This window comes from Odocoileus virginianus, chromosome 17, assembly GCF_023699985.2.
Source record: "Odocoileus virginianus isolate 20LAN1187 ecotype Illinois chromosome 17, Ovbor_1.2, whole genome shotgun sequence".
In the NCBI taxonomy this organism is placed as follows: Eukaryota; Metazoa; Chordata; class Mammalia; order Artiodactyla; family Cervidae; genus Odocoileus; species Odocoileus virginianus.
Window position 1 is genome coordinate 36,125,208 of NC_069690.1, and position 7,353 is coordinate 36,132,560.

General features: G+C 38.2%; 1 pseudogene; it reads right to left on the minus strand.

The window, feature by feature from the left end:
* Positions 1-4,823: 4,823 nt before the first annotated feature.
* LOC110123031 (large ribosomal subunit protein eL39-like) lies at positions 4,824-4,975 on the minus strand (annotated as a pseudogene).
* Between the last annotated feature and the right edge of the window lie 2,378 nt (positions 4,976-7,353).

Sequence of the window (7,353 nt, forward strand, 5' to 3'; positions counted from 1 at the left end):
CTCAAAACAACTCTGAGATGCTTATTATTATCCTCACATCGCAGAGGAAGAAACTGAGGTTCACGTTGGTCCACAGAGAGTGAACAGCTGGGATGCAAATTGGGTAGTAAAATTATCATTAACACTTACTGAAGTCTCACTACATGACAGCCACTATGTTAAACTACTTCCATATATTACCCATGTACTTGTCTCAAAGATTTATCAGCTGAGTTTCCAAGTTAAGGAAAGATTAAGGTGCCTTAGTTAAGACAGTGAGTGTAGGCAGAGCCAAGAGTCAAGCTTTGGTCTGTCTGTCTGTCTACAAAAACCTTGCCCTTCACCACTCTAAGCAGAGAATGCCCTGACTTTTCCTGGATCACAGAAGCAAAATGAATTTAAAAATAGAAAAAAAAAAAATCACAGCCATAAAAGAGTCAGAATGGTGTAGTGGTTAGTACTCAATAAACATTGGCCCTTATTTCTTCTAGCTATCTATTGGTACATAATAAATAACCCACAAACTTGGCAGGGTTGTTGATGTCTCCTAGATGGAATGAAAATGGTATCTAGAGGACAGAGCCAAACCTGGTCCTGCAGCAAATCCCAGGTCATCCCTCCCTCACATCCCTTGGTCACTTGGGCAGCCCCTGAAGATCAGTTGAGTGAAGAGTTCATATGCTTGAAAGATGCCAGTGCCACCATCACCCCTGATGAAGTCTGCTTTCTCTCTTTGCCTCCATTCCTTACCAGACATCTCTGATAAAGGATAGGACCTGAGGGTCCACACAATTTGCCAAATGTTGACGGTTGTCTTAGCAATAAAGGATGTCTCAGCCACCAATTGATCCCTTCTGCACATTTTTTCAGACATTTAGGCCACAGTCAGTGGTCTAGCCATTCGGTCCAACCAACGGCAGCAACAACAACTCTTTATTCACGGTCACCTCTTTTGGGATAAAGAACTCTGGGAATGTTCTGGCTTCACAGATGCCTCAAAACAAATCAAAGTCAGACATGTCACTGTACATACTAGAGCCGCAATACAAGGCCTCACCAAGATACTCTCTATCCTCTTCAGAGTTCCTGACAGAATGACCAAGACATTCATTTCACTTCTAAAAATACACAGTACTGAACTCTTGGACAAGGCGTTCAACAGAACTTTCACCTCCATTACGGGCTTCTGATTGTAGGCCTCATAGAGTACCATAATGACTGACTTAAACAAGTTCAAATTTAATGAAATGAAATGACGCATTTTAGTTATGAGTCAAACGTTGGGGGTGAAGTTTAATAGGGTCCAGGTATGATAATGGCTTGATCATCTTTTCACATGATAATTGGCTCATAATCTGGCCAAAAAAGTAATTCTTAACATTTTTAAAAGGATTCAAATTTCCAAAGTATATCCTCTGAACAAAACAGAATTAAACCACAAATCAGCAACAATAGAGATGACAAATCATCAAAACTTCTGGAAATTAAGCATAACTCACAGATCTTATGAGAAATCACAAAGGAAATTTGAAAATATCTTGACCTGAATGAAATTTAATAGTACAATTTATCACAATGCAGTAGATGCTGCTAAGGCAGTGCTTAAAGGAAAATAATAGCATTAAATTCTTACCTTAGAAAAGAAGAAAGGGCCTGGACTCCCCTGGTGGTCCTGTGGTTAAGCATCTGCATGTCAATGCAGAGGACACAGGTTCAATCCCTGGTCTGGGAAGATCCTAAATGCTAGAGAGTAACTCGGCCTGTGCTCCACAACTACCGAGCCCATATGCTGCAATTACTGAAGCTCATGCGCCTCGAGTCTATGCTCCACAGCAAGAGAAACCATCACAATGAAAAGCCTGCACACCGCAAGATAGAGTAACCCCTGCTTGCTACAACTGGAGAAAAGTCCACACGCAATAGCGAAGACCCAGCACAGCCAAAAATAAATATACATAAATTAAAATAAATATAAAGAAGTTATCTATTATTTTTTAAAAGGAAGAAGAAAGGTCTAACAGCAATACTCTAAACTTGTACCTTAGAAATTAGAAAAAAATAGAAGAACAAATTAAACCTGTAGTAAGCAGAGGGAAATAATAAAGAGTGGAAATCAATGAAAGAAAATGTATAAACTATAGAAGGGCTTCCCAGGTGTTGTTAATGGTAAAGAATTCACTTGTCGGTGCAGGAGATGCAAGAGATTCTGATTCCATCCCTGAGTTGGGAAGATTCCCTGGAGTAGGAAATGGTAACCTGCTCCAGTATTCTTGCTGAAAAATTCCATGGACAGAGGAGCCTGGCAGGCTACAGTCCATGGGGTTGCAGTCAGACACGACTGAGCACACACACACACACACACACACACACACATAAACAATAGAGCAAAATCAATGAAACCAAGCACTTTTTAAAAAGATTAATGTAACTGATCAACCTCTAGGCAGCAGGGAGACTGGTTAGGGAAAGAGAAAAAAAAAAAAAAACCTGAGATGACATAAATTACCATGATTGGAAATGAATGAGGAAACATCTACAGATCCTATAGACATTCAAAGAACATTAGGGAATATTGTTGTTCAGTTGCCAAGTCGTGTCTGACTCTTTGCAACCCCATGAACTGCAGCACACCAGGCTTCCCTGTTCTTCATTGTCTCCTGGAGTTTGCTCAAACTCATGTCCATTGAGTGTTGCCATCCAACCATTTCATCCTCTGGGAATATTAGGACCAACTTTATGCCAGTACATTCAACAACATAGAATTCCTTTAAAATTCCCTAAAAGACACAAACTTTAAAAGCTTGCTCAAGAAGGAATATATAACCTGAACAGTCTTATGTTGATAAAGAAATGGAACTTGTGCTTAAAAAAAAAAAATCCCACAAAGAAAACTACAGGTCTAGATGGCCTCAGTGGTGAATTCTACCAAACATTTTGGAAAGAGTATCTACACAATTCTACACAAATTTTCTAGAAAATACAAGAGGAGGCAATTCTTCCAACTTATTTTATGAGGTCAGCATTACCCTGATACCCAAATGAGAAAAAAAATTAAAAATGAAATCAAACAGACAAAAACTACAAATCAATAATCTTCATGAACTTAGATATAAAAAGGCTTAACATTTAAAAAGCAAATTGAATGCAATAGTAAATAAAAAGGCTGATATACCAAGATCAAGTGGGGTTCATCCTGAGAATGCAAAGTGAGTTTAACATCTGAAAAATAAATGTAGGGAATTCCTTGGTGGTCCAGTAGTTAGGACTCCAAACTGTCACTGCTGAGGGCCCAGGTTCAATCCCTGGTCTGGGAACTTAAGTCCCACAAACCGCACAGTGCAGTGCATGCACACACACATACACACACACACAACCAATGTAGTTCAATTCACTTTGTCAAAAAACTAAAAAAGATAGAGACATAAAAACTACTTGATGAAATTTACCATCCATTCATGACAAAAAACTCTCAGCAAGCTAGGAACAAAAGGGAAATTCCTCAATTTGATAGGGAGTAACTAATAAAACTTAAACCTGTCAGTGTACCTAATACTGAAAGAATGAATTCTTCTCCATGAGATCAGGGCAAGACAAGATTATCTGCTCTTACCACTAACACTGAACTGTTGGTCCTATACAGTAAAATAGGCAAGAGAAATAAGAAGCATATAGATTGGAAACAAATAAAATTGTCTTTATTCACAGATCATCTATGTGGAAAATCCTAACAAGTCTACTTTAAAGACTCCCACTATAGCAAATAAGAGATATTAACAAGGCCACAGAATACAAGTGAAATATACACCAACTATATAACCCAGCAATCCCACTCCTAGGGATTTTACTAAGAGAAATGAAGACATCTATCCACATGAAGATTTGTAGTTAATGTTTATGGCAACTTCATTTATAACAGCGCCAAACAACTGGAAACAAACCCAATGTCCAACATTTAGTAAACTGATAAATAAATGGTGTATGCCTATAAAAAGGAATAAATACACTCAGTGATAAAAGGAAACCAATTACTGAACCATAGACTATGAAAAAAAAATCTCAAAGTTAGCATGCTAAATGACAGAAGCCGGACAAAAATAATGCTTGCTGAATAATTACACTTAGATGAAAGTCTACAGGGACTTCCCTGGTGGTCCAGTGGCTAAGGCTCCATGCTCCCAATGCAGGGGGCCAGGGGTTCCATCCCTGGTCAGGGAAGTAGATCCCACATGCTGCAACTAAGACCCAACACAGTCAAAGAAATAAATAAAAACAAATATTGTTAAAAAAAAAAAAAGAAAGTCTACAAAAATCAAGTTAATGGTGACAAGATTATAGTTCAACTGTTGCTTGGGGATGGGTTGGAAGCAGACTGACTACAAAAGGGCATCAGGAAATTTTTGCGGGGATAGAAATAGTTATAGGACTATAAACATTTATTAAAAATCATTGATTATAAACTCTAAAATGGTAAATTTTATTATATATATACTTCCATAAAGCTGACAAAAAATACTGAAGGAAAAAAGTCCCACTTTCTATGAACCTGAGTCTCTTTAATCTATACAAATAACTTCAGATTTATAGAAAATTAGTCTTTAATTAGCCCTATACACTATCTCAGGATCTTTACACTACCGTCTCTGCTAGGAACACTTTTTTCCCCTATCAATCCTTGGATTTATTACTAAACCAACACACTAATGAAGAAGAAACACCAACAGAAAGAGAAAAATCATCTTCCAGGGAAACACATCCAACTATTCAGACAGTAGTGATGCTCTCAGAGTAACATGGTAAAAGGTAACTAACCTTGACACCGTGTGCCACTTTATAGGCGAGGTTCTTTACAGACCCAGCCTTGTTCTTCTACTATGTCTTCTCTTGGAGTTGTACCTGATTTTATTACCCTTTTCATTCGAATCCACTGAAGAATTGGATGATTCTTTTGTTTCATGACCAGGAATCACTTGATCCTGAAAGTCTTGTGAAAAGGCATGACGAGGAGCAAATCCAACCACACACAGGATGGTGGAGACGAGAAGAGAGTTGCCAGGAACACCCTTGTGTTCTATGCTTCTACTAGATAAACTCTTTACCTGTCTTTCAGGTCTTAGCTGCAATATCATGTCTTTATAAGACAACTTCTGTGAACCTTACAGACAACTTCCATGAATTTCTTCCAAATTCTCTATCATAGAGCCTGGCTTGTTCTTTTTTTCAAGCACTTTATGTGACTTTGTTATTAAATGTTCACTTCTAAATTTAACATCTATGTTCCCCCCTGAATGTAAATTTCATGAGATTAGAAATTGTGCCTATTTTTGTTCACAAAAGGCTATTTTTATTATGATAGACAGATAAAAGGCTGAAGATTAATATTTACCTGGAAGGAAGAGCTCTCACTAAATGACAATGAAATGACATCAGGTTAACACTTAAGATGAGCTTAGGTTTTAAATAGGCAATTTAAGAGCTAATAATCACATGAAAAGATGATCAAACCTATTAACAAGCTTGTACTCTCACACCATATGTACAAATATATCTCAGGTATATTTTAAAAATAAAGAAAAATAACATTTAGATGTTGTGGTAGAAAGAATAACAACCCCTCAAAGATGTCTACACCCTAACTCCTGGAACCTATAAATATGTTATCTCACACAGCAAAAGGACTTCAGAGATATGATTAAGGACCTTGAGCACCTTGAGGGAAATTATCCTGTATTATCCAGGTAGGACCAACCACATAGATCTTGGAAACTGAAGAATCTTTCTTTGTTGAATTAGAGAGATGAAGACCAGAGAAGAAGGGGGAAAAATGTGATCATTAGAAGGACCTGACAGGCCAGTGATGGCTTTGAAGGTGAAGAAAGGAGAGAGGCAAGGAATGTGGTTGACCTCTAGAAGCTGAGAACATCCCTCCGTGGGAAACCGACAAGGAAATGGAGGTCCTGCAGTGCAAGAAAGTAAATTCTGCCAACAACTCAAATGAGCAAGGAAACAGATTCTCCCTAGAGCCTCCAGAAAAGAATGCAGCACTCACAATGCCTTGATTTCAGCCCAGTGAAACCTCTGTGTGTGTGACTTCTGACCTATTACAAATTATAAGATGACAACTTATGAGAAGTTTCTTATGGTAGTAATAGAAAACTAATACAGGTCTCTACATGAACAGCTGGTGGAGTGCCTACCCTGAACACCTGGTGGAGTGCAGAGAACTCTCTAAATAAAGCCAGATACCGACCAATTTATATAATTTGCGAAAAAACAAGTGAAGGATATCTTAAAACACACACACAGACTTTAAAAAAGCACAGTGTTTGACTCATAAATCTGGGTTGAAGAGTAAATATATTTTTCTAATTGAGGTTAGTTGATTTACAATGTTGTATTAGTTTTAGGTGACAGCACAGTGATTCATACATATATATACACTTTTTCATATTCTTCTCCATTATAGGTTATTACAAGATATTGAATATAGTTCCCTGTGCTATATAGGTCCTTCCTTATCTATTTTTATTTTATATATTTTTATATTATTTATTTTATATATAGCAGTATGTTAAGAGTAGACATACATTTTTTCAGTTTTATTATTTATTTATTTCTATTTTTGGCTGTGTTGGGTCTTCGCTGTTGCACTCGGGCTTTCTCTAGTTGCAATGCACAGGCTCAGCAGTTGTGGCTCATGGGCTCTAGAGTTGTGATGCATGAGCTTAGTTGCCCCCCAGCATGTGGAATCTTCCCAGACCAAGAATTGAACCCATGACCCCTGCAAGTGGATTCTTAACCACTGTACCATTGGGGAAGTCCACGAGTAAATCTATTTTAAATGAACAGAAGACTGCCCCCTCCTGCCCCTCACTCAGGTAAGGGCCCTCTGCAGGATCCGCGGGCCTGTTCTCGGACACTTTGTATGATGGCTTCTGGCCGCCTCTGTTTTCCCCTCTGCAAAGTGTGGCTCCCTGACTACAGGATCTGCCTACATCGTAGTCATCACTCCTACTTCTCAGGGCTTAGCAGTTAATGTCTTCTGGATGAATCTTTTTAAAAAACAAACAAACAAATTATATCAATTATCTGCTTCTGAAAAACAAACCATGGCAAATGTAATGACTTAAACTGATTATTTCTCGTGGTTCTGTGGGGGTGTTGAGGGAATCCTGTGCTTCCCATGGTGTTGGCTGGAGCTCCATGATGGTTGGCATGTCCAGAACGGCTTTCCTTACATGGTGAGTTCAGAACTGTTGGCCCTTTGACTTGATTCTCTCTGAGTGAATGAATGAATTCTTTAATGAAAATACACAGACTCAGATATCCAAACTGTAAAGAAACATATGAAAAAGTGCTCAACCTCACTAATCTTCA